The sequence below is a fragment of the Narcine bancroftii genome, chromosome 1, assembly GCF_036971445.1.
Source record: "Narcine bancroftii isolate sNarBan1 chromosome 1, sNarBan1.hap1, whole genome shotgun sequence".
In the NCBI taxonomy this organism is placed as follows: Eukaryota; Metazoa; Chordata; class Chondrichthyes; order Torpediniformes; family Narcinidae; genus Narcine; species Narcine bancroftii.
This window is the reverse complement of record NC_091469.1, coordinates 234,812,970-234,837,040: the sequence shown is the minus strand read 5'-3', so window position 1 is coordinate 234,837,040 and position 24,071 is coordinate 234,812,970. Positions and strand designations below refer to the sequence as shown.

Sequence of the window (24,071 nt, the reverse complement as noted above, 5' to 3'; positions counted from 1 at the left end):
ATTGGATGTAATAGCTCCAAATTTGCAGACAACACTAAGCTAGGAGGGGTTGTGTGCATTGAAGAGGGGGTCAGGAAGCTCCAGTGTGATTTGGATAAATTGGGGGACTGGGCAGATACATGGTAAATGCACTACAATGTGGATAAATGTGAGTTTATACACTTTGGTAATACAAACCGGAGGGCAGACTACTATTTGAATGGCAATAGATTGGGAGATGGGGAAGTGCAGAGAGACCTAGGGGTTCTTGTGCACCAATCACTGAAGACGAGCATGCAGGTACAGCAGGTGGTTAAAAAGGCAAATGGTATGTTGGCCTTCATATCAAGAGGATTTGAGTATAGGAATAAGGATACCTTACTGCAGCTGTACAGAGCCTTGGTGAGACCACACCTGGAGTATTGTGTGCAGTTTTGGTCGCCTTATCTGGGGAAGGATGCTCTTGCAATGGAGGGAGTGCAAAGGCGATTCACCAGGCTGATACCTGGAATGGCAGGAATAACTTATGAGGAAAGATTGTGCAATTTGGGATTGTACTCACTGGAGTTTAGAAGATTGAGAGGGGATCTCATAGAGACATATAAAATTCTGGCAGGACTGGACAGAATGGATGCGGAAGGGATGTTTCCAATGGTGGGAGAGTCCAGAACCCGGGGCCATGGTTCGAAGATAATAGGCAAACCATTTAGAACCGAGATGAGGAGGAATTTCTTTACCCAGAGGGTGGTGAATCTGTGGAATTCATTGCCACAGAGAGCAGTAGAGGCAGGTTCATTGAATATATTTAAGAGGGAATTAGTTATATTTCTTCAGTATAAGGGAATTAGGGGTTACGGAGAGAAGGCGGAGACGGGGTACTGAACTTTAAGATCAGCCATGATCTCATTGAATGGCAGAGCAGGCTCGAAGGGCCGAATGACCTACTCCTGCTCCTATCTTCTATGTTTATCCCAAAGGTTACATACATTTTGTAGCTTTTTTTTTGAAAACTTTATTTTTCATTTGCATCCATAACAAATGTGTTCCTCCATAATCATACACAATCATAAACTATGCAAAAAGAATACATGATTTTATATTTTCTCCCCCTCACCCTCCCCAAAAAAGTAGGAAGAAAAAAGGCTACCTGAATTTGTCATATATCATTCATTCATTAATTAAATTTCAAATTTACAAATATAATCTTAAACCTCCAAGGATGAGTTGGAGCAGGAGTTACAGATGCTGTAGATGAACTTTTGCCAAAAAAATCCATTTATGGTTTCCAGATCTTGTTTAAAAAAAAATTCTGGTTGATTCCATAAATTATGTTACTTTCTCTAATGGTATACAATTTTGTAATTTCATTTTCCATCTATTCAACCCCACATCATTGTTTAATTTCCATGTTACCTCATACATTTCTTCACTACTGCTATTGCTACATTTAGAAACTTCCGCAGAAAATTATCTAACGTCATATTATGAATATCACCTAGCAAAAATATTCTTGGAGGTTTTAGAACTTGTTTCTTCATAATTTGTCCCAATAAAGTACTCACATCCTCCCAGAATTTTTCTACTTTTTCACATTGTCATACTGCATGTAAAAAAATCACTGTTATATCTAAAACATTGATCAGAGCAATTGAAATTAAATTCCATGTAATCTATGTGGAGCATTATATATTTTGTAGCTTTTGATTCATATCATGAATATATCATATCAAAAAATTGTCAATCTTTTTGCTGGTGTTTCTTGAATGTAAGCATTGGCAAGGGTTCTGAGCTCTCTCTTCAATAGTGCTGTAAAATTTTGTGTCAAGATTTAGCTTTTATTTAAATCCAAAACTCAGCATTTTCATAATGGTCTACTAGGACTGTGCACCTAAACTGTTTCAACAGATACAAACCCCAAAGTGTCACTTGAACTGATGTTTTATTGGCTGTATGCAGATTAGTGGACCAAGTCACATTAAGAGAGTTGCAGGACTCCAAAGTTAGAAAAGACAATTAGCTTTGAACTGCTTCAATAATGAGTCAGTACCAACACCAGTGATTGAATGGGCTTCCAATGCTATAGATGTTTATGGCTACACTGATGTAACGATAGTAAGTGTGTTGATAGCTACAACTAAATCACCATTGGACCAAATTTCTTGTATGTTTTAATTTTAGTGACCCCCCAATACCGAAATTGAAATGCAATATTTTGGAAATGTCGAAACATTTGGCCTTGACTGCAATGGGCCAGACCATCCAATCTGCATTCACTTCCTAGTTCTCAGTTTCATCAACTATTCCCACCTACAGTTTGCCCACCCAATCCTTGCCTGGATCGGTTTCATTTTGTATTCATATGTGCGAGTTCTTAGACAACACATGGATGAAGGAAAAGGTTTTTTACTTTAAAGTTGTTGTAAACAGCACCAGGAGGCTGCGTCTCCATTACAGATCTCATACACTGTGTCCCCTGCTCTATGTGTCCGCCCCCTGCTGACAGCCAAGTTTAAAAACTAAGGCCTTGCTAGTGGTCGTGCAACCATGATCTCTATCATTACATCTCCCTTTCTTAAAACAAAAGTAGCTTACTTTTAACTAACATGTTTTCTTTATATAACTCTGCAATTTTAACTTTAACACCAAGAACTTACATTTTCATTATTATCAACATTGTTAACATTTTTTAAACTTATTTTGTGTGTTCACATTTACATACATTAAAACTTGAAGATTGAATAAGATAGCACTCCGTAAATGGTTATATGGTTACTTCATTCTATAATAGGAGTCTTTAAACTTGCTCAATGAGTCTCTTAGGAGGATTCATATGTCTTGATGATCTCCTGATTGATTGTTCTTGAATCCGAGTTGTTGCCTCAGATGATGTCTTCTCAGATGTGCATACAAACATACAAATTGTTCAACAGTATCCATCTTTCCATCTAGTGTGGCTGGTCCCATTTGAAGATCTTGACAATTTCTTCACAGAACAGCACCTTCATCTGTCTGAATGGTGTATGATCTTGGTTGGTCTTCACTAAGGACAGTTCCCTTCTGAGTCCATAAGTTTGTTTTGTCTTTTAGCCTTACTTGGTCACCAGTGTGGAGTTCCGGTAGGTTTTTTGTTCCTCTGTCAAAAGAAATACTTTTGATTTTCTTTCTGTTGTTCTTTGAACTTGCTCAGTTTCTCCCCCTCTTTCATTTTTAGAAGGTTCTCCTGAATGGGTAGGTTTGATCTTAGCTTATGTCCCATAAGGAGATGTGCTGGTGACATACCACACTGAAGTGGCATTGTGCAGTATACTAGCATGCTCTGGTAGAAGTCTGTTCCACTGTCTTTTGCCTTGTTTATTAATCTTTTCACTGTCTGTACTGATTTTTCTAATAGGCCATTGGACTGTGGAAAAGGAGGACTTGACGTGGTGTGTACAAAGTTCCACTCTGGCAAAATGTCGGAACTTTAAATTGTGAACTGGGGTCCATTTTCTGTGAAGACCTCACTTGCCACGCCATGTCTGGAGAATATGGCTTTCATACCTGTTATTACAGCATCTGCAGTGGTGGCGTTCAGTCTATATTTCTGGATACAGGGAGTAATAGTCTGTGACTACAAGATAGTCCTTCCCTTGACATTTGAATATGGTCAGCACCTACCTTCTGGTAAGGTCTGTATGGTGCTGGGTGAGGCTTTAGTGATTCTGCAAGATTGCTTGCTTGATAATTCTGGCATGTTGTACAGTTTGACACTTCATTTGTTAAATCATTGTTGATTCTTGGCCAGTACATCACCTCTTGTGCTCTTTTCTTTCACTTTTCGATTCTGAGATGTCCTCCACTGATCCTTTTAAGCATCTCTTTTCTCAGACTCTTTGGGATAAGGATTTTGATTCCTTTGTAGATGATTCTTCATCCACTGATAGTTCTGCCCCACAGTTCCAGTACTCTGAAACATCAGGTGAGCAATCCTGCTTCATGTTGGGCCATCCATCCAAGACTTTTTTCTCAGTTGTCTGTGTTTCATCTTTGTTTGTCTCTGACTTTATGAGCTCCATTTTTTGACTCTGATATGGGCAGTGCTCTTGTGATCATGTCCACTAAGGCATTCACGTCTTCATCCATTTTGGTGTTTGCGGGCTCTCTCATGTCAACAGCTCTATACAACATGTCTGCTGTGTACATTAGTTTACCCAGAGTGTACACCACATTCAGTGTATAGCGTTGCAGCCTAATCATCATTCTTTATATTCTAAGTGGACATTAATGGCTTTTGGAACAATGCAATCAGGGCTTATGGTCAGTCTCTACACTGATTGCTTGTCCTGACACAAACTGATTAAACCTTTCACAGGCATATGTGACGTTGAGCAGATCCTTTACAATTTGAGCGTATCGCGTCTCTGCGTCTGCCATTGAGCGTGAAGCACAAGCAATGGGTTGCCATTCACCATATTTTTGCAGAACTGCACTGAGCCCACTGTGATGGGTCTGATGATACCTTGATGGGTCTCAGTGGGTCGTAAAACCTCAGAACTGGTTCCTCTGGGAGCAGTTTCTTTCGTTCCTTCCATGACTTTTTGTGCTCATGATCCCACTACCATTCAATGTTCTTTTCTGTTCATCTTCTCAATGGAGCCATCTTTCCTGAGAGGTTGGATATGAATTTATCCATATAGTGGACCATTCCATTAAACCTCTCAACGTCCCTTTTGTATTGTGGCCTTGGTATGTTCTCAATGGCGGACACCTTTCTGGGATCTGGTCTGATGCCCTCATTGACAATAATATCTCCTACAAATGTTAGTTTTGTTTTGTCACCCTGAGCTGGCATTTCTCTCTATTGAGCTTCAGGTTTGCTTTCCTTGTTGCTTCCAGCACTTTTCTTAGTCTCTCATCATACTCCATTTCTCTTAATGATGTCATCCATTGAGGTATCAACTCCGTCCAGGTGCTCATAGACTATATGAATAGTTTTGTGAACCACTTCAGGAGCTGAGGTGATTCCAAATGGTCACCTTAGGAATCTGGATCTGCCAAATGGACTATTGAACATGCACAATCTTGAACTTGCTTCATCCAATTTTAACTGCAAAAATCCTGATGATGCATCTAACTTGCTGAAAAACTTTGTATTTGCAAACTGTGACATGATTTCTTCACGCGTCATAAGCGTTTTATTGCTCTGTTCAGATCTCTTGGATCCAGGCAAATTCTAAGCTTTCCATTCTTTTCATCCACAACATCGAGTGAACACACCCACTCCATTGGTTCATCTATCTTCTGAATCACGTTTAAGCTTTCCATCCCGTCCAACTCTGCCTTTAGTTGCTTTTAAAGTGCAAATGGAACTTTCTGCATGGATGGATTATCGGTGGCACATGTTTATCCACTCTGATCATGTGTTCTCCTTGAGGACAGCCTAGACACTGAAATAGGTCATTGTACTCCTCACAAGTTCATCATAGACTGTCTCTCCTTCACTTTCCACAATGAGGACTCTTTTTACCTGGTTCAGTTTCTCATAGGCTGTTAATCCTAGTATGGCCTGTACATCCTTTGGTACCATGATGAATGCTAGCATGTGCTCTTTGTCCTTGTGCTTCACTTGGACCATGCATTCTCCTTGCACTAGTATAGTGATACCTGAATATCCTGCCACCTTCACTTTTGTTCCATACATCTTTGCTCTCAGTCTTCTTAAAATCAGTCTCTGATATTACATTAATTTTTGCTCCCGTATCCAATTTAACTGAAATGTATGTCATTCACTTTTAATCTCAACATCCAGTCTCTGTTTTCAGTCACAACATCTCCATAGAATTCCTTTATCTCCCTTTAATCTACTGCATGATCCATGCTTCGTTGCACTTGGTTCCTATGGCAACGGGCATAATGGTTGCTTTTGTTGCACATATAGCATGTTTTACCACATAATGGACACTTTTTGGTCGGCGTTGGGCACCACATTGACGGCATGGCTTTCATTTTTGTTCGCTGTCCACGCTTCTCCTTCCACTTTGGCGCGCTTTTTGTTTAATGGTTTATGTCTGTTCATGCTCACTGCATCCACATTGCAGCTAGTTTCACTGAACAGCTCTTTTGCCTGCAATTTTACAGTTTCTGCAGCTCTACAGAGTCCTTGACTTTTTCCAGGTCTAGATTTTTCTCTCTTAGCAGTCTTTCCCTTAGACAATTATCTGGAACACCACACACAAGTCTGTCTTTTATCAGTGAGTCGGTCAGTCCACCAAATTCACACATTTTGTTTCTGTTTCAGTGAGATACTGATCAATACTTTCTTCTCTTTTCTGTACATGTGAAAAACCTGTGCCCTTCAAATGTCACGTTATGTTTCAGGATGCAGTATGCCTCAAACTGTTCCATTATTTTTTCCAGGTTAATTTTGGCTCCTTCAGCAGCAAATGTGAAGTTATTATACACCTCCAGGGCTTCATCACCCACCACATGCAAGAAAACTGGCACTTTACTTCATCACTTTCCTTGTCAGCTCCAACTGCCACTAAATAAAATCCAAAATGCTGTTTCAATATGTTCTAATATTCAGCCTCATTACCTGTAAGTTGAAGTTTCACTGGTGGATGTAATCCCTCCATTTTTCACTTTTTTAGCTTCTCTTCACTGATTAAAAGATAAAATACTAAAGTATTTCATTTTAATTTCCTTCATCTCACTTCTGACACCATGTTTCATCTTGGACTCTGATGTGTGAGTTCTTTAAAGTTGTTGTAAACAGCATCATGAGGCTGCAAGCCTCCATTACAGATCTCATACACTGTGTCTCCTGCTCTATGTGTTAGCCCCCTGCTGAAAGCCAAGTCTAATCAAACAGTAAGGCATTGCTAGTTGCCATGCAACCATGATCTCTATCATTACGCTCTTTCTAGTGTGTTTTAATTTTAGTCACCCCCCCCCACCCCCCCATACCAAAACTGAAATGCAATATTTTGGAAATGTTGGAACATCTGACCTTTACTGCAATGAGCCAGACCATCCAATCTGCATTTACTTCCTAGTTCTTAGCCTCATCAACTGTTCCCACCTACAGTTTGCCCACCCATTCCTTGCCTGGATCTACAAAACCCATGAATCAAACAAAAATCACCTTTCTTCCTGATCAGAGGAATAAAACAGCAATACAAAGAAGAATTTAAGGAAAGAAGCAATGACTAAACTGTCCCACAAACATTTTTTAATGGAATAAATTAATAATGCTTTTTTAATGTTTATGTAGCTCTTGTCCTCCAATCCTACAAATATACCTGGGGACTTTTGTAGATTACTGTAAAAAGTTAACACTTTGAGAAAAAAGGTCAAAATTGGGGGGAAAATGCAATTTTTGAAGTTACCCACTATTTAGGCAAGGTCATTATTACTCCACTAGGAGTTCTCTCACCTGAAGGTTATTTCTGACACCAGATATATTCAGAAAACAAAATAACAAATATTATATGTGATAGTACAGATTCTACCACCAATGTACAGATTGTAGTGTAGGGTGACTGTGATTGGCTGAGAGCGTAGCCACACCTACTGGCAGGTCTTAAAGGATTGCTCCTAGCCAGACCAGGTCATTCTGGACTGATCGACCGACATGTGATATACTCCAGTCTTTTAGTTAATAAAAGCCTTGGTTTGGATCAACAAGTCTTTGGTTCTTTCAACATGCTATACAATTTTATTAACTAAAAAGTTTTGAAGGAATGGAGTGTATGCTATGGTTGGACCCACAGTCAGCTACAGCCTCAAATGACAAAGCACTGGGTGAGATGCTTCGAAACATACTTACAGTTCTCTGACCCTGCCGTGATAGAGGATAGCCATCGACTACTAATATTGATGACTATGGTGTCCCCGAGAATCTACCAGAGCATCCAGAACGCGACCACTACGCTGCATCCATGAAGGTGCTGAAAAGGCTCTACGAGCGACCGGTGAACAGGGTCTATGCTCAGTACAAACTTGCAACAAGGAAGCAACAGCCCGGTGAGTCCTGTAGAGCTTATATTCAGGCATCAAGGTCAACGGGCAGGGACTGTGCCTGCACAGACAACTGCTGCGGAGACCACAAGACAATCTTATTCGGGATGCCTATGTGGCCAGCCGGGGTTCGATCGAATGAGGTGAGGCAGCGCCTGCCAGAGCACGGGGTAGAAAACCTAGAGGACATGATCCAGATCGCAGAGACAATGGAGGATGCGGCGCGCTCTACATTATATTAAAAAAACACAAGTTTGTAAGGAGATAAACAATGTATAATTTAAGCTAGTTCCAAGACCAAAGAATCATGAACATGTCAGAATTGATGCACATTAATTTCTAAATCAATTTCCCATACAGTATATGCCTTATCATTGATCTTCATTAGCTTGTGGCTTAATTTAATAAATATATATTTGTGATGAATGGAAGGGAAGCTTTCAGAGTAAAGAGCTTCTCCAGCTGCCTTTCCCTCCCCCCCCCACCTCCCCCACCGCATCTTTTCAGAATATCCCTGGGTCTTCCATTTACCAAGGAGGTTAAATTGTTGAATTAAGTTAAGCTAATGGAAACTCTGGTTTCACAACATCACAAAACTCTTTCCTTTCGTAGAGGCCACTAAATGATCTATTTATTTCACAAGGGATCAATTAATGCTCAACATGCAGAATACTAACAGGAAGCATGAAAGGGAAATGGATTTAAGAACTACTTCAGTTTACTTGACAACCAGCACATTAAATTTAATTTAAAAAAAAATGCTTCATCAACACCTTTAAAGTATATTAAAAAAAACATTTATTAGTCCTTGTAGTGAACTGGGATTCCCTATAAGTGTGCTATACTGATAATTGGTCCCGCCTCCCACCCTGCGGGCCTGTTGTAACCCTAGTTTCCCGCCCAAACCCTGAACCTCTCTGAAGCCTGATCATGAACCCTACCTGTGTTGTAAGCTAATAAAAGCCTTAGTTCTCCCTCCATTCGAATGTGAGCTTTTATCTACGCAACACTCCTCAAATGCATTCTGTGACGCACAGCGCAATAATTATTGAACAAATCCAATGTCATTTTAAAAACAATTTTTTTTGATAATATATCAAAGGTGATGTATGACACCACAAACTTAAAGGTATTTCTTTTAAACTAAAAACATAAAAATTTCCAAACCAAAAAAAGGGATAGAAATACTACTACAGTGAACCCCCATTTAACACAATCGTTGGGGGGTCCATAAAATGTCATCGCAAAGGGTTGTGCTAAAAAAAATATATATATATCTATATCTATATCTATATCTATATATAGATATAGATATATATATATCTATATATATATATATATAGATATATATATACACACATTGGCTTGGCTTCGCGGACGAAGATCCATGGAGGGGGTAAAATGTCCACGTCAGCTGCAGGCTCGTTTGTGGCTGACAAGTCCGATGCGGGACAGGCAGACACGGTTGCAGCAGTTGCAGGGGAAAATTGGTTGGTTGGGGTTGGGTGTTGGGTTTTTCCTCCTTTGCCTTTTGTCAGTGAGGTGGGCTCTGCGGTCTTCTTCAAAGGAGGGTTGCTGCCCGCCGAACTGTGAGGCGCCAATACACACACATTTGTGTGTGTGTATATATATATATATAGGTTGACTCAGAATTTCAGGGCAGGAGGGTGCAGTTTGACAATTGTGACAGATTACCAGAGGGCAGGATTTTGGGGCATCTCTGAGCAGCACTGACACATTGATGGAGCCGGGCTGTGCCCCGGGGGACAGAACAGGGAACCAGAATCCACCGGGGCTGGGGGCAGGGGAAGGAGGAGAAACCTGCTTCAGCAACTCCTCTCTGATTCAGTGTCCTTATCTGTTCAACCCGAACCGCGTTGCGCAAGCCTTCCACTTGCCAGGTTTGCCAAAATAGCTTTTGGCGGGGCACATGTCCAGAGTTTGTTGTGACTTTGGTGTCCAAACACCCTTCATCTGCAATGTTTTGCTCTCACTTAGAGTGTCTCCGCAAAGTTTGTACTCGCAGAGTCTTCTCTAAAATGTTGTGCGATTTCCCCACCAGGAAAAATATTTGTTTGATCTGCTAAAGATAAAACAAGATAAACATTACTTACCTTAATCATTTAGAGGCGCCACTTTTAATCATCTGATGCACTACTTTTGGCCATCCCTGGTTCCACATCTTTTAAAATAGACTTATTTAATGTCCATCGCAAAGAACGGAACGTGAACATTAAGCAGCACGAACAACGTGAATGCAAAATGGAGCTTGTTCCGCACCAACATTAAAAATTAATTTTTAAGTTATAAATGTACAAATTTAATGCAAGTTGGAACTGAAGTGTCAGGTTGCATTCAATAAAATGTAGAGTTCTCTAACCAAGCAGGTGCTTCAATGTGTATCAATATAATAAATCACAATTTCCACATATTCAGTTTAACAAGTCTCCATCAAATTTGAATACACTACACTTTCTTCAGATCCAATAATGTATTGTTTAAACATTAATTGATAAAACCCCAAAATATGGGCATGGAGTAGATTTAGATAAAAAAAAACAAACTCAGAGCTTATCTTACAAATGAGTGGAATCTGATAAACTAAATACACTGTCATCTCTGCCTGACTTTGGCTAAAATTACCAGTTAAGAAAATATCTAATAAACTCCAGCAACCTAACACCTGACATAGACATATCACAGTAACATTTTACATCTGTGGCATGTTAGATTCAGAATCTTAACTTTTGGCACCAGGAGATCTCAGAAATGAGAGAAAAAAGCGTATGGAATAAACACATGTATATAATGTACAGAATATAACTTTATTCATATGCTAAATCCTTCGACTAAATTTTTAGCACTGTTTAAAAACAAGCTGTAAAAACATTTAAAAATTTTACGAGAGAAGTAACCATTGTGCAGACATCCCTCCCAAGTGAGAGATTTCTAATTGGAGCCAAGCAATATAAATGAAGTATGGCCAGCTGGAACCATCACTATAGCTTCTGGCTTGAAAAATAGGAAATGGCAAACAGACCTTGCTCTCAACATCTGAAAATGTTACTTTTTCTCTTTACGTTTACAAAGTTTTATTACTTTCTATGAGTCACACCACTTCAAGCTATTTAAGAAAATGCAGATCATTCTGGATGGAACACTTACATCTTCTATGTAAAATCTCTTTCCTCAACTAATCTTTTAAATTAATGTAGAGTTCTCTAACCAAGCAGGTGCTGCAGTCTGAAGCTAAGCACAGTCCGCTGGAGAAACTCAGCAGGTTGAGAAGCATCAGTACGAGAGAGAAAAAATGGTCAACACTTTGAAATTCTATCAAGACTAAATAAATGGTTTCTCAATAAAGGGCTTCAGCTTGAAATAACAATTATTCTTTTTGTCCCACTGATACTGCTCGACCCATTGAGTTCCTCTAGCAGATTGTTTAGACTCTAGAGCAGTGGTTTTCAAACTGCCTCCCCAAACTCACATCCCACTTTAAGTAATCCCTATGCCATTGGTGCTCTGTGATTAGTAAGGGATTGCTTCAGGTGGGATGTGAGTGGGAAGGGAAGGTTGGGAATCTCTGCTCTAGACCCATTACTGAAATATTTTGCTTGAGAAAAATTGTCAGTGGCCCATTTCCTTGAGTTCCGAAACCATGCACATAACGAGTCAATGAGGTACAATTAAAACAGTGTTTTTCAAACTTTTTCCTTCAACCCACATGCCACCTTAACCAATCCCTTACTAATCACAGAGCACCTATGGCATCTGGATTGCTCAAGGTGGAATGGGAGTGTAGGGGAGCAGTTTGAAAACCACGGCTCCAGAGGGTGCGCAAGCATCTGTTTCTAGATGTACGTACACCATTTAAATTGTCCAGCTTGATTTATTCCATAGCAATCCAGATACATTACTTCATCAATGTGTTTCCCCTCTCAGCACCAACTGTGCATTCTTCAAGAAGAATGAGCAGAAATCAGTGTTTTACCAGTTGCTGGACCAGGTAAAATAATTTATGTAACTATCCTGAGAACCAAGGAACTGTAACAGTTCCCTCTCCATCATGGAACAGTGAAATTATAAATCCAATGGATAATTCAGGGCTGCTAAATGCATGAATCAGAGGAGGTGCATTTATTTATGTTTTGCATTTCTACATTCCAACCCACATTCCTTGTTAATAGATTTATGCAGACAACTTTTCACTCACTTTGAAAGATTCACTAAACTAATATTTATACAAAGAATATTATGAATATTATACAAAGAACATATGGATAAATGTTTTTCGATTGCTGCAACTTGAATCGAAAATAATTACTTACAGATCCATGATAGGCAGTGAATTATTGTAATGAAGGAGTATGACAGAGAATCCTGGACCAGCTTGAGTCCTGGGTTTTCACAAACAAAACCTTGTAAGGACTAATGTGCTTTTTCTATCAAGAGCTACCAATTTATCCAGGCGGTACTTCAAACCAGATGTAGATTACAGACATCACCTTGCTGAAATTGGTTATAAAATGCAATCACACATTTAACTTCTTGGTTACTCTGTTAATGCCATTTTATTATCTGGTCAAAGTGCATAGATGTGTCATTTGAAATGGACTAAGGCAACATCCTTAACATTTTTAAACATATTGTACAAATAGTTTAATTCTTTCTTATATTTGGCTGGTATATTGGAACCTTGTCCAAATCAATTTATATTTAAATGGAACTCTGTTATATTACAGAGTTATAATGTACTGGTTTTGAAACATTTATTAGGGATTTGGACCAAAAGGAATTTATTAATAGGCAAAATATCGGTTCAGGCCCCAATAGATCAAAACAAATTAATTCCTTTTTCATGGAATAATAGATTTTTAGGAAATTGACAGATCAAAGGAATAAAGTTATTGCAGGATCATTTTGAAGAGGGTAAATTTTTATCATTTAATCAACTAAGAGAGAAATTTGGGATTTCAGGGAATTATTTGTTTGTTTATTATCAAATTAGAGCGTTAGTGAAAGATAATTTTGGAAGAGAAATGAAAATTCCCAAGCTAATGAAATTTGAGTTTATGATTTCTAATTTTTCAGATAACGGTTTTATTTCAGAGATGTATGCGTTGTTGCAAGATACTATGGATAAAATAAATTTAGATAAATCCAGGATTAAATGGGAAAATGATTTAACTTGTGATATCAGTCAAGCCGACTGGGAGATGATGTGTTTTGTTGGTGTGAATGTAAGATAATTGGATTTAATGTAAGATTATAGTATGATTAATTATAATTTTTTGCATCAGTTATATTTAACCCCTGAGAAATTGAGAAAATATGGATTTAGTAATTCAGAGTTGTGTTTTAGATGTGGATTATGTGTTGGAACTTTTTTACATTTTGTTTGGCTTTGTGATAAAGTTCAATCATTTTGGTATAAAATTATGGAATTTCTTCAAAATTTGATTAAAACTCAATTTTTATTAGATCCCAAAAAATTTTTGTTGGGTTATATTGTTCCATTTATGGACTTGGAATTAGAAAAGTTTCAGACAGCATTTTTGCGTTTAGCCTTGGCGGTAGCGCGTAAATGTGTTGCGAGTTCCTGGAAAGACTAAGTTGAGATAAATGTAAATCGTTGGCATAATGAGTTGAAGTCCTGTATTTATAGGGAGAAAATAACATCTAATCTGCATGATAATTATGATTTTTTTTGTTAAGATGTGGTCACCTTATTTGAAATGTATGAATTTAGTAATATCTTAAACTGCAGTATGTATTTTTTAATGCTTCCCTTGTGGGGAATGTTGAGGGTGGGGGGGGGGGGCGATAGTTGTAGTTCTCATTTTTATATTATGAATTTTGTACAAGTTTCTGTTTGAAAAATATTAAAGTTTTTAAAAAAATCTTTCTTATATGTTTGACATCCTAAGGGATGCATTATTCCTAAATGATATTGATAATTAGATATCTGAATTTTCATGAATGTTTCATCCAATCTTTTAATCCTTCTTAATTATTTTTAAACAAAGGACACAAAGTGGAACATTTTCCTTCATAAACAAAAAATGCAAATTTCTTTATTTTATGGTTGACATGTTTCTAAACTGCAAGATTTAAAAAAAAAATCACACCTAGTAAATGGATCTGTATTAAGACCAATCTTCAAAGCAGAGACTTTAATATAATGACCAAGTTACCTTGAGATCATACCATAAGTATTTCAATATTTTTATATTACTTAAAAGTTGGGTGGGGCTGGTGGAATTAAAAATAGAGTTTCAATAGCAAAATTTAATGAAGTACCCTGGAATCAAACATCTTTATCTGCTTCATGAAAGACTTTTCCCCGATCATAAAATGGGATTAATTACAGATGATCAGAGTTCTCAACTCCATTTTCAGTATGCAGATAATCAAAGAGCTCATGTTTACATGATACATCACTCAAGCTAGCAAAATGCACCCCATCGAGTTAAGAAAATGACCATTTCCAACAAAACAGATGAACCTCCTCTCATTGACCACGAACAGTATTAGCATCACCAGGTCCATCACCATGAACTTGACCATGGAGTCAGGATCGTATTCACTTCCTGGCCTGTCAAATCCTTTCCACCTTACAATGCTCAGATTAGACATGTGAATGAAATACTCTCCATAGGCGTAAAAAGTGCAGAATCACAGCACTGAAGAAACTTTACATCATCCAATTCAAATTGAGCCACTTGACAGACATCTGATCCACTATTCTGAACAATCACTCCCTCCATCACTCATGCATGCTGGTTGAAGTAGGTACCACATAGAGGCACCCCATTTCTCAAACACATGACAAGCATCGAACTTACATCACCTAGAAAGTCAAGGGCAACAAGCTGTTGGGAGAAGTACTACAAGCAAACTCCACTCCAAAGTCTCACATTGTACAAATAAAAATGATCCTTAATCACTCTAGGGTTCATTATCACACTTAAAACATAATTATGAATCCAGGTCTCAATGAACCAGACATGCAAAAGGAAACACACTGTTCACTATTGCCAATGAGAGTTAGCTGATCTCAGCCAGATTTTTCCACTACTTAGATGGAATGAATGGGGTTGAGAGGGGGGATTGAAGCATAGATTTCAGGTGAGAATAGGATCAGCAAAGCTGCAAATAACATCGAGGGTCAAATGGAGTGAGGCACCACGAATAAAATACGAGAATGTTATCAGCATTCCCCACCCAGGAGTTTTTTTTTTCGAAATGGGACGAGAGCAGAAAGCCAACTTGGACGAGTTGGAATGAAGGGCCTGTTCGACACTGATGAAGTTTAAATGGAAATGCAATCAGAAATTCTGCAAAGTGTCAGTTTTAAATCGGTCCAAATCAGTACTAAATAGCTTTACGCTGTTTGTCATCTCTTGGGCAATTATTTTACTTATGATTATATTGTACAGGAAGTCACTGGCTATAAAGTCTAGTCGATCTTACATTTATTTCTCAACGCTCCAAACTGAATTTAGTAAGGAAAAGCAACATTTCTGGAAAGGCGACTCGAAAACCGAATACTGCACAGGGAAGGAAGGCACCTTCGGTGGGGAGAGAAGGCTTGTTTCCCCAAAACGTTAACTCCAACTCTGCTGCCCGGTGCGGCGAGGACCTGGATCGGTCCTGGTTTTAATCAAGATTTCCACTGGAGCAGCGACACAATTTCTTCCAGGAAATGCTTCCGCACTCTCGGATTAAAGGATTAACTCAGATATCGCCGCCCTTATCAGTTATTGGGAAGAGGTGGGGACACTTACACCCTCCAAGTTACAAATTGAAACATTGTTGGTAAAACAAGATTTAAATTGCCTTTGAGAAAACGCTTGTCCGTGCATGGAAACCCATTTTTGATGATGAATTAAACCCTTCGTCATGAATCGCTTGTAAAGTGACCCAAAAGCCCACCTATGGTTGCAATCTGCAGCAATTCCACCCAATTCACACGGACACAGATTTAATGCAGCTAGATGGGGGGGTGGGGATGCAACCGGGGTGGGGGGGGATGCAACCGGGGTGGGGGGGGGATGCAACCGGGGTGGGGGGGGGGATGCAACCTGCACCCCAACATGACAGAAAAGAGACAATGGCGCACAATAAGGATTGCCCCCTTCATTGGCTCCTGAAGAACCAGAAGGATCCTGTTCCGCGAAAAGACAGCTCGGAGTTCACGGCCAGACTGCAGCCCAAGGCAAACACAGGAAGAAGTTCAAGATCGCTCCCATTTTTTACCCAGTGGTGGTGACACACACGGAATTCTATTTTTGAACCATGACAACCAAGTTTCCAGCCGCTAAATCCACAAGTGACTATGTGGAAAGGGGGGGGGGGGGGGGCCTTCTCACCCTCCACGACTGGTGTCACCACTGCACAATCCTTGATGAAGGTTGCAGGGTGGGGGGGGGGGGACTGGGTGAAACCTCCCTGAACAGCACGAGAAAATAAGAACTGTTGCATTTTTTTAACATCTCCTGCACCGACAGCACCTGCCGACCCCGTCGCTTCCAACTGCCAGGTTAGGAGAGCGAATGTGCGCAAAAACAAGACGATCCTCAATACCTTGCATTGGCGGGGCTGAGAGATGGATAAAGCATCGGCTCGCACCCGCGAAGCCAGCGCCGCTCCCAGTAGCAATTCTCGGGCAGCTGGCAATCCCAGCTGAAACGCCCGAAAGACCCGCCCTCCCGGGACCTGATTGACGGCCGCCCGAGCCATTCGGATCAACAGCGTGGAGCACTGAAACAGTGGCAATTTCGTTGTCCAATCAGGACAGCGCCGGGCGGGGCTCACGCTGGAACGTCTCGGACACAAAGCACGCCGCGCCTCCCAGTGTTCGCGTTGCAAAGATCCGGGCGAAGGTAATGATTGTTTTATGGACAATCTTTAGCAGGCTTGGCTACTTCAATCATCGTGTCACATGAACGAGCGCGTCTCTGCGAAGGATTGATGTACCTCTTGGCCAATGTATCAAATCTGGCCTGTTTTTCAACTGCAAAGGAAAGCGCATGTCATATCATGTCTATTTCATTCTTTCAGCTGGTCGAATACCCCGAGGTAAAGCCGCATATTCTACCCCTCGGGGTACCCACCTGAAAGAGCAGGAGGCGCCTGCGGGAGGGATAATCGCCGGAGCATTGAAGTCTCCCCTAGGCACCTGAATGCAGCGGGAGTACAGCTACAGTGGATGGGAGCCGGGGGGCACTCCGAGGCGCCCCTCCCGTGCAGCTGCCCCTTTCAGGAGGACAGCGCCGTGCTTTCAGACTGCCACCTGAACGACGATTCCAAAGCTCTGCGTCTGCTTCTGCAGGCGCCTTTTTGGCGGAGAATGCACCTGAAAGACAACTTCCTGCTCCGAGGCTTGCCTTTGGAATAGATCGGTGAAAACCACAGCATCCTGCCAACATTCTACTCCTCATACTGTGAGGGCTAGTATAGAATTGAACTGGTAGTACATTTTTGGCATTGGTTGACTGCACTTAAAAAAAATGTAATAATGCTGTCCTGCAAAGTATAATTCTGAAAGTACATCAAAGGTCCTCATGATCTTCCAGTCTACATCCAGTTGAATTTGATTGATGTCATAATTTCTCCTGTCCAAAATACAACCTTCCACAAAATGAAACATTAAAAATTAAAATGGCTAAAACTCAGGCCCAATCCAATAACTGCTCTTTTGGGGTTATTGAACCAGACATAGGGAGTTTTTCTGTACTTGTTCAATGGGTTGTGGCTGTTAGGCACTACCAGTCACTACAAAGACCAGGCTGAGGGAACCATAGGGTTTAATATACAGAAGAAACATGTTGGCCCGGATCCAGGTCTAGGAATTGAGGTAAGGGAGAGGTGGCTCGACCTTTATGGCCCAGGACCACATGGGAGGAGTCATAGGGTATGAGTCATCAGTGGGCAGCCCAGCTCCATGTATACAGTAGTCAACAATAACTATACACAATGGAGGAAACATATCACCACAATGGCCTTCTCTACATTGTTGGCTAGAAGAGCCATCTTATTCATATGGAAAGACCAGACCGATAACAGTCTGGTTCCATGGTTCTCTCATATTACGTTCAGGAAAAAAAATATTGTAGTGAGCACACCACGGATACTGCTGGGTTATAGCTCTCAGTTATAGGCCTCAGGCTATAGCTCAAATCCACAGGAGAAGACACACACACCAGTAGAGTGTATTCAACATAGAGTTTATTTAGTGGCAGCTCTGCCTTTTTTGTCAGCTCGGCGACATCACCACCTGGGCGTGGCTTGAGTGGACCAGCTGCTGATTGGTTACCTTGGATGCCCAGGCCCAGATTGGGCCCCCTGCAATCCACTGGCAGTGATTGGCCAGTTTCACTTGTCTGCCAGTGACCTATGGAAATGGGTGTTTCAGCCCGCACGATGATTTTCCGGTCACCGCGTTTGACGGCCATACGTGTTGGCTCGAGGCACGGGCTGCTGCAATATCATGTATTTGATTCATCTGTGAAATTTGAGGATACATGGTGACCTTTTATGTCTTCTTTTCATTTAATATAAATGTTTTTAATGGGGTTAGATACACTCACTCTTCCAGATGAGATAGAGTCTTACCTTTGCTTTTTGATTCACGATATGAAACAAAAGCTACAAAATATTTGTAGCCTCAGGATAAGCTGCTCCGATATTTTTTTTAATGATTAGTTTTATTTTTTTAATAGAGTAGGTTAGGTGGGGCTTTTATATATGTATGTAATATTTTTGAAGTCTTTTCTGTCTTCACCCAGTGCAGTGGAGGGTGTCTGAGTTTATACTGTTTGATCTTGATATATATATATATATATATATATATATATGTATAGTATTTTCAGTTTCATTCCCTTCATTGTACTGTATTTATTATAAAAACCAATTTAAAAAATTGTACAAGAAAGAAAACTCTGCTTTGTCAGTTGTAATTACTTCAGTATTCTTTTATCTGGAGTTCGATTTGAAGATTTAGTGTTTTTCTTCATTCTTCAAATTCTATAATATTCCAATTATGATTTTTGAGGTTTCAAAGCTCACGTTGAGGTAAAATTTATATGAAACTGACATCTTTGTATCAGTTTGCGAGGTAAGCTTGGCTCTTACGGCAGTGTTTGAAGTAAAAAGCAACAGGGCCCAGACGATTTAAAAGAAATACATCCTTGAGTCTTGAAAGAAAACAAAGCCTTTCTGAGTGAAACAAAGAGACAAATCAGGCTGAGAATGAGGAGACCTTGAGGTGTAAGGTTGAAGAATGTGGAGCAAGGTGGAAAGATAACGCACCGTTAATTTTGATAATCTGCTAGTTGACTGTTCAGGAATTCCAGTGATTTGGATATTTGCCATGCTCCCTCCTAGTTCCTGTGTGCAGTCTTAATTTACTGGGTTCACTATAAAATCCATTTTCATACAGTGTATAATCTGTGATTAATATCTTCTCTGCCCTCTCTTCTGCACAATCCTATTCTTCTTGTAGTGAGGCAACCAAAATTACACACTACACTCCAAGGAGAGGGTAGAGCCAAAGGAATAGACCAAGAAGTTGCAGAGTGATTGCTGAAGGGGGATGGGGAATATGCGTGAGGTTGTGGATTCGTGATGAAGGTGGTGAAAAATTCTGAAGCATGACCCATTGGGTACGTTGGTACGTTGGGAGATAACGATGTTGCTCTGTCCTGCAGGAGAGAGGATGAGAGCTGATGTGCAGAAAATAGATGTCATTGAAGGAGCTAAGGCATCGGCAGCACCCCGGGGTCCAGAGGCTGCTCGTTTCCAGTGCCATGTTGCTTCCAGTGCGCATGCGCTACTCACTTGGGACGGTTGACGCATGGTTGGTGAATTAGAGAGCCCACATTGTATGGTGCCATAGACAGTAGGTGAGTGGGGCTCCAATATTTTTTTGCTGACCGTTACCTCGGATTGATGGTCAGTACTTTAGGTTAGACATTCATCACAGGTGTTCGTTACTACAAGGTTCATAGAATGTTATGATATCACCTTAGACCATTAGTCCTTAGGTAAGTTAAAACATTTTTAAAACTCATCTGGGGCTTCATCATGAATTCCTCAAATGTGTCCATTTAGCCTCCGAGTGGCTTTTTATGGATGATAGACATTACATTTTAGTCAATTAAAAAATTTATTCAACAGGACTGAATAGGACATTGTTGGAACAGTTCTGTTGGGCGTGATCGGTCGGCCCAATAATGATGCCGAAAAAAGACTGAGGGAAAGGATAGGCTTTATTAAGCAAGAGACTGCTGGCCCGGGTCGAGGCTAGGAAAAAGCGCGGGAAGGAGAGGGGACTCGACCTTTATGGCCAGGGGTCATATTGGAAGGTAGGGAGACCCCTGGAGGGCAGGCCAGCCAGTACATTCAGCCATATCACCACATTCACTCCCGCTTTTTAAAAAAGAACCCACCGGTAATAAACAAAACCCGGAGGCAATACAACAGCAGAAACAATAACATTTAACAATCAACAAAACTGGCTAAGGAAGAGGACGCCCCCTCCCACCCCCCACCCTGGCTAAAGGTTGAACCCGCAAAGACGGCCTCCTCTGTCTGCCGGACTACCGGGGAACCGGCCTTTCAGTACGGAGCTCCTCCGAAGAGGGGGCTGATAGTGGAGTGTCTGCTGTCAGAATTGTGGGGGTTGGGGTGCTGGCAGTGGACTCCTGAAGTGCTGGGGGGTCCTCAGCAGCTGAAGGAGGGGTAGGAGCCTGGATGTCCAGCTGCAGGTTGGGCAGCTCGGACTCCCGGGCTATGGTTGGGTGTGACGCCATTGGGTACACGGCGTGGTCAGCAGCCAGCAAGGCAGTCTCGGGGTCTCTGGCCCTTGCTGGTCTCGTAAGAGCACCATGTCCTCGTGGCCATCCAGATACCTCACAAATGCATTCTGGGGGTTGGCATGAATGAGGTGTACCGCTTCAACCAGTGGATCCGTCTTATGCCCTCTGACGTGCTTTCGAAGGAGAACTGGCCCTGGGGATGTCAGCCAGGTAGGGATAGAAGAACCATTCGCCGACCTCCTAGGGAAAGCAAAGAGGCATTCATGTGGGTGGTGTTAGTTGCGGTGCAGAGAAACGACTGGACAGCATGGAGGGCTTCTGGCAAAATGTCCTGCCAGCGGGACAGTGGTAAATATTTGGACCTGAGGGCCAGGAGCACTGCCTTCCAGATGGTGCCCTTCTCCCTTTCCACTTGGCCATTACCTCTAGGGTTATAGCTGGTTGTCCTGCTGGTTGGTATGCATCTGGTCAGGAAGTACTGACGCAGCTCCTCACTCATGAACAATTCCCCCCGGTCACTATGAATATAATCGGGGTACCCGAACAGTGAAGATACTGCTCAAGGCCTTGATGACCGGTGATTGAGGTCATATCTGGGCAGGAAATTGCAAAGGGGAACCTGAAAAATTCATCTACCACTGTCAGGAAGTAGGTGTTCCTATTTGTGGTTGGGAGGGGGCCCTTGAAATCGACACTGAGTCATTCAAAAGGGTGGATGGCCTTGATGAGGTGTGCCTTCTCTGTCCGGTAGAACTGAGACTTACACAGCGCAGATTTGGCAGCGTCTGGTCGTGGACCAGGCATCCTCGACGGAGTAGGGGAGGTTCCTTGACCTACTAAAGTGACAGAGCCTTGTGACTCCAGGGTGGCACAGACTGCTGTGTAGGACCTGGAGACGGTCGAGATGCGCACTGGCGCATGTTCCTCGGGATAGGACATCCGGGGGATCATTGAGCTTATCCGGCCAGTACAAGATGTCATAATTGTAGGTTGATAACTCAATCCTCCACCTCAGAATCTTGGCGTTCTTGATTTTATGCCTTTGTATGGCACTGAACATGAAGGCCACTGCCCTCTGGTCAGTCAACAGAGTAAATCTCTTACCGGCTAGGTAGTGCCGCCAGTGGCGCATCGTCTCAACGATCACCTGCGCCTCCTTCTCGACGGAGGAGTGCCAGTGTTCGGGGCTGTGAAGGGTACGGGAAAATATGCAACTGGCCTGCCTGCCTGGTTTGATGTGACAGCCAGCGTGAAGTTGGAAGCATTGCTTTCCATCTGGAAGGGGACAGACTCATCGACGGCATGCATCTTGGCCTTAGCGATGTCTCCACGGATCTGATTAAAATCAGCTTGGGCCTCTGCCGATAGTGGAAAAATGGCTGACCAAATTCGAGGATGGGCCTTATCGACATAGTTGGGCACCCACTGCGCGTAGTATGATAACAACCCTAGGCATCGTTTCAGCACCTTCAGGGTGCTCGGGACAGGGAGTTCTAGAAGTGGTCGCATGTGGTCAGGGCCAGGTGCAATGACACCATGTGTCACAATGCATCCAAGAAGGGCCAGGCGCTCCATGTTGAACACGCACTTGTCCTTGTTGTACATCCAGTTAAGTAACTTGGCCGTACGCAAGAACTTGGCTGATCAAGGCCGCAGATGATGACATTGTTGAGGTAGGGGAACATTGCCGTCAGCCTGTGTTCCTCCACCATCCGGTCCATTACTCTCCGGAAAGCAGAAACACCGTTAGTAATGCCGAAGGGTACCCACAGGAAGTGGAAAAGTTTCCCGTCGGCTTCAAATCCGGTATAGATTTGATTGCTCGGACAGAGGGGAAGTTGGTGGTAAGCCGACTTGAGGTCAATGATCGAAAAAGTTCTATATTTGGTGACCTGATTGATCAAGTCAGCTATACAGGGGAGAGGGTACGCATCCAGCTGGATGAAGCGGTTGATGGTTTGACTATAGTCAATTACCATCCGGTGCTTGCCTGCCCCCCTGACCACGAGGACCTGTTCTCTCCAGGGACTGGTGCTAGGGGCTATGATCCCCTCCGCCAGGAGTCGCTGAAGCTCAGCCCGTATAAATTGCATATCCTCCGACTCTTGGTGGCGATGGGTTTACAATCTGGGGTGAGGTTCGTGAACAGCGACAGAGGGGGCACCCTTAAGGTGGTGAGGCCACAGGTCGAAGCCGAGGACCGAATGCCGGAGCCACTGGACGGTGCTGAGGACTGAGTGCCCATACCCTGGACGGTGCGGAGGATTGGGTGTTGGTGCCACAGGATGGTAACGGAGGCCAGCCATTTGGTCGGGGATGGTCACCTGATGCCGAGGGCTGCAAACGGTTGTAAAGTGGTTGGGGGCCTCCGAACGCTATCGTCACACTCCTAAACTGACTCTGAAAGTCAAAGCCTAGGAGGATCGGCATGACTAGTAAAACAAAGTTGTTATAACATTCTCCCCCCACCATCAGCGACGCTACACAATACCCCCGAATACTCATCTGTTGGTCCCTAGCCATCATTGAACCGGGAGGGAGAGTCTCTGGACCACATCAGGGTATACTAAGCTTTCAATACTGCTGCTATCAAAAAGACAGTTAATTTTATGTCCATCCACCTCGATCTGCATCATTGAGTTCGAGATCGGGTGAGGACTGGCTTGATTTAGAGTCACTGAAGCGAGGAGTGGCGTTTCTTCATCGTCGTCGTTGGTGGGGAGGCCCGCCCAAGATGGCGACCTCCATGTTGACCACTCAGCATTGGATGAAGAAGCCGGAAGTGGGGTCGAGGCGGCCGGAAGTGACGTAACTAGTGCAGTAGGCCGAGGTACCAAGGCTGGGAGCGGTGGCCGGTAAGATGGCGCTCCCTCACCATGCACACAGTCAGCACCGGAAGCTCTTCGGGAACGCACGCTGCATTGCTCGCTGGCTGTGATTGGGACCTGCAGATCCTTTGATAGTGGCCCCTCTTACCACAGCCTGAGCACGTCGCTTCTTTTGTGGGGCAGAGGCACCTCGCGTGCCTGGCCTGCCCGCAGAAGTTGCACCTCGATGATGCAGTTGGTATGACACAGCCACGGTCGGGTCACTGATGCCCAACACTGAGTCCCAGGCCGACGGCCTTCGTGGTGGAACGCACATGGTTGGCCCGCTTCTGCCAGTGATCGACACTGCCTGGCGCTGGGCCGAGTCCAGAGTTCTGACCAGTTCGATGGCCTTTTTGAGAGGGAGCAGGTCCTCCTCAAGGAGTCTTTGCCAGATGTAGTCCAA

The 24,071-nt window shown here is 42.5% G+C and overlaps 1 protein-coding gene across 1 annotated transcript in view; it reads right to left on the bottom strand.

Moving 5' to 3' along the window:
* Nucleotides 1–16,652, bottom strand: part of LOC138740413 (E3 ubiquitin-protein ligase MARCHF3-like) — an 80,307-nt gene extending 63,655 nt beyond the window's left edge. The window contains exon 1 of the mRNA XM_069893010.1: nt 16,564–16,652. The gene's annotated coding sequence lies outside the window, so the exon portion shown is untranslated. The remainder of the gene's footprint in view (nt 1–16,563) is intronic.
* Nucleotides 16,653–24,071: the final 7,419 nt, after the last annotated feature.